We start from the raw sequence: 12749 nt of genomic DNA, 5'->3' as shown, positions 1-12749 counted from the left end.
CCGCCCCCTCCCCCCCACCTTTTTTTTTTTTTTTTTTTTCCATGAGGATGTAAGGATATAATTTGCTGTGTTCTTCAACTGGCTGTAGTTACCCAATTCTAACCTAAATTCTGAGATTATTATAATCAATTGTCCACAGCTCACTCGCTTATATGGATAGGATCTAACACCTTGTAGCCTTGATTTGAATAGCATGAAACCATAACCTTATCACAATACCTTTATTTCCATTAAATAAAATAGTAATAATAAAATTAAATTAAAAAAAAAAATCATCACACCCATTTTAAGACTTGTTAGAATGACAAATTGGAAAATCTTTTGCTTTGTTAACACTATGAGCTTGATAAAGATGCAGCACAAAATCATTAGCACACAGTTATCAACATGAAAGTCCTAACACCAGACAGAATGAAACCTGAGTTATTTGGAAAAACAAACAAACAAACAAACAAACAAACAAAAACTTAACTGTAGTTCATAATCAATGGTGCACAAACAAGCAAATGTTAATCAATACTTTGGATGTTAAATGCTTCTCCGGCTCAATTACTATCCAGGGCATGCATTCATTCTCCATTTAAATTTGCAAAATGTAAATTGAGAATCAATATATTTTATAATCTTATCTGAAAGAAGATGAACTTTAAAACACTAGATATGTGAGGAACCCTTTCTATTTCTATACTGTGCTGGCATCTGTTAATTAGATAATGTGGGGAAATTATGTAAATTATTAGTCTTTATGAAATGGTTGTTTTCAGGACAAACATTCTCTGAATGTAAATGCTAAGTGAAAACTCATAGGTGAGCTCTTTTTCTACAAAGCCTTCTTTTTGTCTACCAGGTTCCCACTGTCAAAATCATGAATGAGAATTAATACATCTTTTCCTGACTCAGATAATTGTTTCTGCTGATTCATTATGAATATTTCTAATTAGCAGCAATCCTTTTAAATAAATGGCTCCAGGGGCTGTTTTTTTTTTTTTTTTTTTTTTTTTTTTTTTATCACTTTCAAATACCTATTATTTTTCGGGTTGGTTCATTTGGTTCTCTAAGAAAAACTCTTTCTAAGGAGAAGATCAGATGCTTTCCACGACTGCTTCAGTTAGAAATCTTAAATCACACACATAACGTCCAGTCTCCACAAACAAGAGGCTACATTACTTGGTCTTGATAAGCATACATATACCACCCTTTTACCAAATTCAGTGTAACTGAATTGAATGTGAAAGGAACAAGAAAAATACGAATTTGTATTCATAAGTGTGTTTCCTCCTCTATTCTTCCATAATACAAACTGCAGCATTTTATAACTACTCTTTAATGTCTATCCACAAACTCATTTTTAACCTCATTATCCACAGATTAGATTTATAGTAATGGAAGGCTAGATTTATAGTAGTGAAAGGCTATGATGTTAGGGAGAAATTCTCCAGCTGGAAACACAGAAGAGGGAAAGAGAGGGAAGGGGAAAGGGAAAGGGAAAGGGAAAGGGAAAGGGAAAGGGAAAGGGAAAGGGAAAGGGAAAGGGAAAGGGAAAGGGAAAGGGAAAGGGAAAGGGAAAGGGAAAGGGAAAGGGAAAGAGCTAGTAGTTTCCTTTCAAAGAGAAGAGTCATTGTGAAATAGGCTTTGCTAGGGTTGTGGGAAGGGAAGGAAGATATTGCATAGCTTCTTTTCAAAGAGAAGAATCACTGTGAAATAGGCGCTGTTATGGTTGGTTAATGCAGTGGTTAATGCAGTATATTGACACAAGTTGTAACAGCTGTTATTAAAAAATATATATTTAGTTAAATAGAATGGGACAGAGGATTTTTTTTTTCTGGGAACAAGATATGAAAAGATGAAGTAAAACTGGTTTAAATATATAAAGAAATGAAGAATGTGAAAATATAGGGAGAGGGATATATAAACAAAATAATGTCTGTTTCATCAACAAATAGTAAAAGTTGCAAAAGTAACATAAGCCTTTCATTCCACCATAATCATAGTGCAGATTAATCAAATTTATAAAGAACCTGAGGTATTTTACAGGTGTAAAACAATATATGTTGCATGTACAAAGTATGCCTATCATTTCTGCTCCAGCTACCAAAGCTATCTCATTAACCAAATTCAAACTAAACCAAGAAATTTTACGTACAAAATATTTATGTAAGAAAACTTACATAGACCATCGTACCATATGATCTAAAACAGATGTTGCTTAGAAATATTATCATATAGTTAAGCAATTATTTCATTCATGTTTATAACACTAGGGCCGGTAAAATAAATATTGGAAGCAACTTCTTAAATAGTAGTAGTAGTAAGAATACAGGGACAAGCTGAGATTTAATTTTTCAGCTTGCATAAATGTATATTATCATTTCCATGCAGTGAAAAAAAAATAATAATAATGTTACAGGCACACACACACAAAAAGAGGCTTCTGCATGTTAACAAAATCTTCAGCTTAGTACATAGTATAGATTCACAGGTATTCAAGTTTTTCAATTTGAGTGCAAATTTATATTGAATAAACAAATGATAAAGTCCAGCACTTAGTTACTTCAAGTAAACTTGTAGTAAGAATGTTATTCTGTTGTGGTTTAACCCTGCCGGCAGCTAAACACTATACAGCCATTCGCTTACCCTCCCCCCTCCCTCTCTGGGATGGGGGAGAGAAACGGGAAAGTGAAGCCTGTGAGTTGAGATAAAGACAGTTTATTAAGATAGGAAAATACTACTACTAGTACTACTACTACTACTACTACTAGTAGTAGTAGTAGTAGTAGTAGTAATAATAATAATGTGTACAAAACAAGTGATGCACAATGCAATTGCTCACCACCCGCTGACCAATGCCCAGCCTATCCCCGAGCAGCCGGCCTCCCCACCCTGGCTAGCCAGCCCTATATATTGTTTAGCATGACGTCAGATGGTATGGAATACCCCTTTGGCCAGTTTGGGTCAGCTGTCCTGGGTCTGTCCCCTCCCAGCTCCTGCTGCACCCCTAGCCTGCCCGCTGGCAGAATCACAGAATCACAGAATCGTCTAGGTTGGAAGAGACCTCCAAGACCATCTAGTCCAACCTCTGTCCTAACACTAACAAGACCTCCACTAAACCATATCACTAAGGGCTACATCTAAACGTCTCTTAAAGACCTCCAGGGATGGCGACTCCACCACCTCCCTGGGCAGCCCATTCCAATGTCTAACAACTCTTTCAGTAAAGAAGTTCTTCCTAACATCCAACCTAAACCTCCCCTGGCGCAACTTTAGCCCATTCCCCCTCGTCCTGTCACCAGGCATGTGGGAGAATAGACCAACCCCCCACCTCTCTACAGCCTCCTTTAAAGTACCTATAGAGAGCGATAAGGTCTCCCCTGGGCCTCCTCTTCTCCAGGCTAAACAACCCCAGCTCCCTCAGCCGCTCCTCGTAAGACTTGTTCTCCAGACCCCTCACCAGCTTCATTGCCCTTCTCTGGACTCTCTCGAGCACCTCCATGTCCTTCTTGTAGTGAGGGGCCCAAAACTGAACACAGTACTTGAGGTGCGGCCTCACCAGAGTACAGGAGGACAATCACTTCCCTAGACCTGCTGGCCACACTGCTTCTTATACAAGACAGGATGCTGTTGGCCTTCTTGGCCACCTGAGCATACTGCTGTCTCATATTCAGCTGCCTATCAACCAGTACTCCCAGGTCCTTCTCAGCCAGACAGCTTTCCAACCACTCATCTCCCAGCCTGTAGCACTGCTTAGGGTTGTTACGCCCCAGAAGGACAGAGTGAGAAGCTGAAAAGTCCTTGGCTTAGTGTAAGCACTGCTCTGCAACAATTAAAACATCAGCATGTTATCAGCACTCTTCTCATCCTAATCCAAAACATAGCACCTTACCAGCTACTAGGAGGAAAATGAACTTTGTCCTAACTGAAACTAGAACATATTCATAATTGTCTAGGAAATGAATGTATTAAATTGAGGTATTCACTTTATTCAAAATCTTGTTTAATTCAAATTAAAGCATCCCAATGCCACAGCATGCACAAATTAACATTATAATTTCATTTATTTAACTTTTTAATGAGATTAATTCCAGCAATTATATATATATAGATATTTAAATATTTGATTTTCTTAAAATTTAGTTTACTCCAAACTTTTTCAATACTACGAAAAACTACCGATTTCTCAATAACCTACTGAACTTCTGGTAAAGCATGACATAGGAAAGAAGGAAAAAGATTGTAGTTCTTGACCTCCTTAAAACACTATTTATTTCTTTGGCATTTTCAGTGACCTAAACAAAATATAGAATCATAAAATAGAGTCACAGAATCTTTAAGGTTGGAAAAGACCTCCAAGATAAGCTGGTCTAACCATCGAGCTGCCACCAATATGGCCCACTAAACCATTTCCCTAAGTACCACATCTACCCTTTCGTTAAACACCCCCAGGTACAGTGACTCCACCATCTTCATAGGCAACCCGTTCCAAAACCTAACCACTCTTTCTGAGAAGAAATGTCTCCTAATATCCAATCTGAATCTTCCCTGGCACAACTTGAGGGCCATTTGCTCTAGTCTTATCTCTCATTATCTGCAATAAGAGGACAACCTTTAGCTCCCCACACCTTACTTTCAGGTAGTTGTAGAGAGCAATAAGGTCTTCCCTGAGCTTCTTCTCCAGACTAAACAATCGCAGTTCCCTCAGCCTCTCCTCATAAGACTCTTGTTCCAGACCCTTAACCAGCTTCATAGCCCTTCTCTGGACATGCTCCAGGGCCTCAATATCTTGCAGTGAGGGTCCCAAAACTGAACACACTACTCTGTGGCCTCAACAGAGTCGAGTACCGCGGGATGACCTTCCTGGTTCTGCCGGCTACATTATTCCTGATACAAGCCAGGATGCTATTGACATTCTTTGCCACCTGGGCACACTGTTGAAAGCAGAATATTAGAAGTTTTAATATTAACAACAAACACATCAGCTGACACAGTGAGACACATGAAAATCAAAACAACAACAAAACAGCAAAAACAAATTAATGAAAGAATGTTTTCTCAATTTTGGAAAACTAAACACATAATCTTCAGGTAGTAGACTAACGAGGCACAAGTGGAAATGCAGCCTTACTGGAATAGATAGGAAGAAATAATAACTCTGGAATCTCTAGGAAATTGATTAATATTCATATTTCTTGTGTAAGTGAAGCTGCAGTGCTAAGGAAGGTTAAATTTGATGCTATCAATACATTTCAATTTGTATAAAAGAATATCTGTGATCAAAAAAATAGTAATTTAAAGGAGGGAGGCACTTAAAAATGGAAGGCATGTCATGTTCTATCAATAGGACTAGTACTTGCTAAAACCTTAGGGGAAGAAAAAAAAAAAAAGTGCCACAAAAAACACCCTTCAATAAACCAGCCTCCATAGTTTACAACTATGATTCAGTAATAGACTCTAAAGGGTTCCTGTTTCTATTACTATGAAGTTCAAATTGCCTTGAGACTCTCTATTGTTTTCAACAGAAAAAAATAGTTAATTTTGCCTAAGAGTGAGCATGTATTTCATGTTACTTAACAGAATCTTTAACTGTGGTAATTTAGTCTAAGGTACATGTGCAAGCCTTAGTTCCAAAAGATTCATTGAATTTAACGGGATTCATATGACACAAGTCAAAAGAGATGTGCCCCTCTCCCTCTGTTTGCTGAGAGGTATTGACTGTAAAGCTGGTCCTGGTTATGGTGAGCTTTTCCTCAGTAAGGATAATAATGAGGAGAAGTCAGGTTGATAGATTTACAGACAATTAGATCAGGTTAGCTGCAGGTCTTCTACCTATACAATATATAAAGTCACTTAGCATGAAACTGGCCTATGGCAGCTGTTACTATTATATATGCCTTCCCTTGCATTTGTTTCATGACCAGGGATAAACTATTTTTGCCCAGAGGGCACTTCATCTTCAGTCTTCTACTGTCTGTAGCTAAAAGTGGCTAGAAAAAGAAGTGACTAGAATACAAGTGACCAGAAAAGTTGCACTGCTTAGTGTATACTTTTATGAAGTTCTTGAAGCTGTTCATAGCCACTAGTCTTTCCCTTTTTCACTCCTCATTTCATTTTGTGGAAGATTTTTAGTCATTTTCATATATCTCATTTGAACTGCATACAAGAGCTATCAGAGCTTATTTATTTTGCTGATTTCTAAACATTTTCAGCTACCTAATACTTTGAAAAATATTAAGCCTTCAAGAAAAATCACTTCTGGTGACCAGCTCAGGCTATTTATTTATTTATTTATTTATTATTTTTATATGACTTTTTATCAGTAGATTTCAGCTATTTCTTGTAGTGTGGTAGAAAGAGAAGGAGTGGAGCTGAATGCCCATGATTATTAAAAATAAATAAATAAATAAATAAATAAACCAGAAGAAAAAAGGGGGTTGTAACTGTTTGGTTTTGGAGCTTTTATGACAGGTAAAAAATTACCTCTAAATGAAAAGAATGATTTAGCAAGGAGATAATCTTCAAGGTAACACTGATTTTTTTCTTGTGTTTGATACAAAATCTTGTAGTTTCAATCTTGTATAGCCTGACAAAATTTTTAGCCTTTACAGACTGTAGTTCACACAAATTTAGCACAGAATTCTGAGACTTAGCAATTAATTATGCTTAATATGCTATTTGCATCAGACATACGATGTTTACTGTAATGCTACATTTCCTTCAAGGAGACATCCAGACTTAACTGCATATATTTCAAGATAAGGAAGAATCTGGAATGGGAAGTGAGCACAAGAAACCAATTTTCCTCTGCTAGATACTTCTTATTCACTTTAAAGACATACAGAAAAATACATTAATTAACCAAGTATTCTGCAGTAGCATTTTTATATCATCTTGTTTGAGATGCAAATGCAAGAAAGTAGAAGGGCTTACCTTTTACTAAATAGACAAGTATCTTCTCTATTTTATCTTAAAGACACAGTTCTTATCAAATTAGTCAAAACTAGACAGATTAAGTAGAAAACATTATAAAACATCAGCAGTCTATGAAAGTGGGGATCTTATGGATATTTGCCTTTTTTTTTTTAACTCAGTTTTATATTTTATAATTAATATTTCTACTATTAGAATCATAGAATCATTAAGGTTGGAAAAAACCTTCAAGAATATCTGGTCACCCTCTAAATACTACCATACTACCAATATCACCCACTAAACCATGTTCCTAAGCACCACGTCCAACCTTTCCCTGAACACCCCCAGGGATGATGATGTCACCAGTTCCCTGGGCAACTCATTCTAATGTTTGACTACTCTTTCTGAGAAGAAATGTCTCTTAATTTCTAGACTAAGCCTCCCCTGGCACAACTTATGATCTTTCACCATTGTTTGTTTGTTTGTTTGTTTGTTTTGCTTTTGTATTTTATTATTATTATTTTTGTTTGTTTGTTTATTGCTAACAAATTTTGTCAGGGATCCTGGCAACACAGAGTAGTAAAGCTTTTTAATATTAAAAACAAATAATATAATATTTATCTTAACTATTCATCAGTATGTTTCAAAAGTGTTAATAAGTATGTGCGTACAAGTAAAAAATGTAATTCAGTGTAACATAGGTAACAACATAAGTTATAAAACATAATAGTATACACTATAAATTACATACATATACATATTTATACATATACATATAAGTATATAACATACACATTATATATATATTCATTATAGAATACAATACATAATATGAAGTTTTTTTTTTTTTTAATGTGTGGCAATAAAATAGAAGATTTGTAGGGAGAATAAAGCAAAACATATATAATAAAGGATCTAAAAAAATGCTTATAATTTAAAATTCAAATACTCAGTACTGTGGAGAGTAAACAATTTTTATTATCAGTATTGATTTTTTTTTTTTTTCCCCAGGTAGCTGTGCTGTTTCTGAAAATTAATTTTATAACAACATGAAATGTCATTTTCCATGAATTACGTGAATTCCATGTATTACATACTTTCATTGGATTATTGAATAGTAAAATCATAGAATATCCAAGTTGGAAATCTTCCTTGATTTTGAGTTACTCACATCCACCTCCACACACAAATTTTCCTATTTTAAATTCAGAATAGTTTATTAATTACATTTTTTTTCAGCTTTCATTTGTTGTCTTGATATCTTGTAAAAGTTTTGTAAAAGTATCTTTACCAAACATAACAGTAGTTCAAATGCCTCATTAGCAGAAAAAATAAATAAATAAAAAAGTCCTTTTACTTTCTTCTAAGCTAACAGACATAGACAGAATGCAAACACAAGGGGGGAGGGCTCTTTTTTGTTGTTGTTGTTTTGTTTTTTAATAATAGTTTTAACTTTGATTTTATTAAATCAAACTTTGTCACAGGTAGAGAATTTCCATTAGATTACATTTAACCCAGCAAGTAAGCTTCCTGTACTTAGAAAAGGAAAGAAGAGAACTTTTTATTCAAGGCAAAATATGTACTGGTTCAGAGTTTCAAACATGTTCAGAGTTTCAAACAGTGGTGCAATTGCCTAAAGTAACTAAGAAAATAAAACTAATATTCACATTTTAAATAAAATGTACAGCATTGAAGAGGCTTTCAGGGTAGGGAGTGGCTGCATTACCTGAGCGTTCCCTAGGCTTCTAACCTTAGATACTATTGCACTGGGGGAACCTGGTGTGCTGACTCTAAGAAACAGTACGGAGCATAGAGTGGAGTGGAGACACCAAGGCTAGGCTCTGTGACCAGTTGGGGACTCGACTGTTCTTGTGCACACCGAGACCGATAAGCCGCACTTTTTGCTACCCTGAGCCAACGACCTGTCATGTTTTGACAAATGCTGTACTCTAGTGTACTTTTGCTCATTATAATATCATTATAATACTAAAACACACCTCGATCACAAAAGCTACCTGCCTCCAAGGTGTGACAACCCCTCACTGAGCATGCGCTCTGAATTTCTCGGAGCCTATTCCTTTAAATGGAGACAGGAAAACTTTTCACCAATTGTAACTAAGATATGCTTGACTAGAGTCACTTAAGCTCCACCTAAAAGACAGAAAATAATATAAATTGGCCTAAGAGAGAGGGGATGTTAGGGAAGATACCATTGTCAGGGGGAGATACCATTACGAGTGAATATACCATCACGATTGGACCTCCTGACTCCTGGGATCATTCGACAGGCTGAGCCTCTCTTCCCACCCCACTGGGATGCCTTTGGGTGAGATTTGAACACTTGGTTATACTGTGTGTCTCCACAGAAACTTTGAAATCTCTAGAGTCTTTGTGCCTTTTAACGCATTAATTTCCAGGCTGCTCACCTGTCTATTTCATGCATTCTTCCATGCTTTTGCAGACAGTAAATTACCGCCAGCAATCCAAAGAACCTGTGTACCTGTTGCTGTAATAAATTGCACTTAACTGTATTGTTCCTAGCTGTGATAGTTCTCATTGAACGTGACTAGAGTAAGGGTGTTTATACGTTTTTGGTGAATCCGTGACCGTGGTAGTTCAGTGACCTGAATCTGACCAGACCCATATCAGGTAATGCGTTATTGGTGAATTTGTGATTGTGATAGTTCAGTACCCTGAATTTGACCGGACCCATAACGGTTTATCGGCTACACCCCTTAATGCAACACAAACAATATTCAAATGTTTCTGTTTCAGACAATAAAAATCAATGTCTTGAAAAATCATACAATCCACATATCTGTAAATGAAATTAACAGAAATGAAGGAAATTCATATCCAAGCAAATTCTATCATCTGTCTGTGAGACAGCCATCTTTTTAATAATGCTACACACATAAGTTCCTCATGCTTGGAAAGAGAATATGTGCTCTAATAATAATATAATACATATATATATATTACGTTACATTATGTTACGTTACATTACGCTCTTATGTTATAACATTCATATCATATCATATCATCATATATCTTTTATATTATATTGTATTATATCATGTTATTATATTATATTATATTATATCATGTTATATTATATCATATCGTATCACATATTATATCATATTATATTATATCATATCATCTATCACGTCATATTCTATCATATTATGTATTATTATGTTATGTTATATGTTATATTGTAATTATTATGCGTATATTAGCAATAATAATATACAGAGAAACTCACGGGCTACTGTTTTTCCCATCTGTTAATCACTGTACATTCTCTTGAATTAGACCTTTACAAAAAGGTTGCTCTTGTCTGAAGTCTGTCAGATGCAACCCAAACCTTATTGCAAAACGATGCAACAAGGAATCCCCTCAATTTCACTTTCTGTTACAGTTCTACAGGTGTGTATCCCTACAGTTTCACAGTCGGCTTCTTACCAAGACAAACCAAGTGTTATATATTAAGGCATTCACTGTAAAACTAAAGTAAAAGACCATTGAGTGGAAATGTTATTGATGATCTTTCTCATCTACAGATCTGATTATATTTTAACAGATATATTTTAACAGATATTTGATTATATTTTAACAGATATTTCAACATGTTTGCAGGACAAAATTCAGACAAGGTGGGGTTAAGGAGAGGGAACAATGTTTAGGGAAAGATGATTATTAATAAGAATGTCTAAGCTGTAAAATTTACTACTTATAAATGTTTACTTTTGCATTATTATCACTACATTATAACAAAATGTATCCTTGCAAGACAATAGTAAATGTTTTTTTTATTTTATTTCTCTTACACAGGTACCGGAAGTGTACTTATTGTTCAGGAGAGAAGTATAGCTACGTCATTCGGCATCACACTGGATTCAAGACAATTCTTGTCGGTGATTGCATCTCAGTTAAAGGTAAGGTAATTTTAAAAATATCTCTGACAATATCAATTACAACTGTTTAATAGGGTTATGAGATTGTTTTAACAATGCTAATATCTTTACAACTACAAAAGCACTTGCCTTCCATTCCCAAACTGTAGGCTTCAAAGGAAGCAACAATAACATCAAAGCCCTTCTGGCAGGTATTACAGAGATACAATATAAAAACAATTAATTTGGATGGAAATAAATAAATAAATAAATAAATAAATAAATAAATAAATAAATAGGAGAGAGAGAGAATCTCCAAGGTGGAGATTAAAAACAAAGCATGACACTAGTGACTTCCATTGAAGTGAAAGACAGGGAAGTAACTAGTGCTCTGGCCTTGACCATCACCTCCATAGGTTCTGCTCTGCCTGAAAGCACCTAGTACAAGCAATGAAACTCAAGTTCTATAAACGTGCTGACAGCAATACATATAAAATCCTTATTATGGTCCTGTATATAAGTAAATAAATTAATTAATTAAAAATAAACTAATAATAAGTAGGAGATAAAATGAGAGAGTGCATACACATTAATTTCAGGATTAAAAGGATCAACATCAAGTTAATTCTTTATAAAAGTATACTATAAAATTTGTCACAGAAACAGAATGGGAAGGTTATCATTCATATATACACCCAGACTAGACATATTTTGTAATTTTTTTAATTCATTTTTTTCCTAATTTTATAAATTTAAGTATCATTACTGTTAGGAAATAACATCTTATTTCAAAGATTAGATTTTAAAGATAAGATCTTAAGCCTAACTTCAGATGTAAGCCTTTGGATCTTGTTATCTTTTCTGCACATGAAAGAAAAGTCTGTCATCACTATCAGTTTTTCAAGTGCGTGTTTATACAGATAGTGATCAGGTCACCTCTTCAATTCTTTCATAAGTCAGATTCTTTTGGTCTTATTCTCTGAGACTCATTTTCCAACCATTGCACCACTTTGCAGGCTTACTTTGAACTCTGCAAAGATCTGAATATTTTTCTTGAAGATAAGCTACTGGAAGAGAAACCAGTAGTAGAGGTCAGTGTTGGGCATAGAAAGCAAATTTATTCCCAGTTTCTACTTGCTATTTCATTTGTTCTGTTATTTTCATGTACTGAGATGTATTTGGGTTTAGTATGGGTTTATGAAAGGCAGTCCTACTTGGCTAACTTGATCTCTATAACAAGGTGACATGTTTAGTGGATGAGGGAAAGGCTGTGGATGTTGTGTTGCTAGAATTAGAAAAGCTTTTGACACCATTTCCCACAGCATTCTTCTGGAGAAACTGGCTGCTCATGGTGTGCTTGAGTATGCTTTGCCAGGTAAAACTGGCTGGCTGGCTAGGCCAAAGAGTTGTGATGAATGAAGTTGAATCCACTTGGAGGCCAGTCACAAGTCCCTGTTGGAGGCCCAGTCACAAGGCTCTGGTGAGGCCCCACCTTAAATACTGTGTTCAGTTTTGTGCCTCTCACTACGAGAAGGACATCAAGGTGCTAGAGTGTGTCCAAAGAAGGGCAGTGAAGTTGGTGAAGTGTCTAAAGAGGAAGTCTTATGAGGAGAGATTGAGGGAACTGGGCTTATTTAGCCTAGAGAAAAGAAGTCTCAGGGGATACCCTATCACTCTCTACAACTACTTCGAAGGAGGCTGTAGCTGGGTGTGGGTTTGTCTCTTCTTCCAAGCACCAAGTGATAAGACAAGAGGAAATGTCCTCAAGTTGTGCCAGGGGAGGTTTAGATTGGCTATTAGGAAAAAAAGAAAAAAAAAAATCACTGAAAAGGCTGTGAAGTGTTGGAACAGGCTGCCCAAGGAAGTGGTTGAGTCACCATCTCTGGAGGTATTTAAAAGACATGTAGATGTGGTGCTGACACACATGGTTTTGTGGTTGACTTTGCA

General features: G+C 35.6%; 1 protein-coding gene across 5 annotated transcripts in view; it reads right to left on the bottom strand.

The window, feature by feature from the left end:
* The window catches only part of CNTNAP4 (contactin associated protein family member 4), a 270899-nt gene that overhangs the window by 211738 nt on the left and 46412 nt on the right, over nt 1-12749 (bottom strand). The gene's annotated exons all lie outside the window — the stretch shown is intronic.

Source organism: Anser anser, assembly GCF_964211835.1.
Source record: "Anser anser genome assembly, chromosome: Z".
NCBI lineage: Eukaryota > Metazoa > Chordata > Aves > Anseriformes > Anatidae > Anser > Anser anser.
The sequence above is the reverse complement of the archived record's forward strand: the minus strand, read 5'-3'. Positions and strand labels throughout refer to the sequence as shown.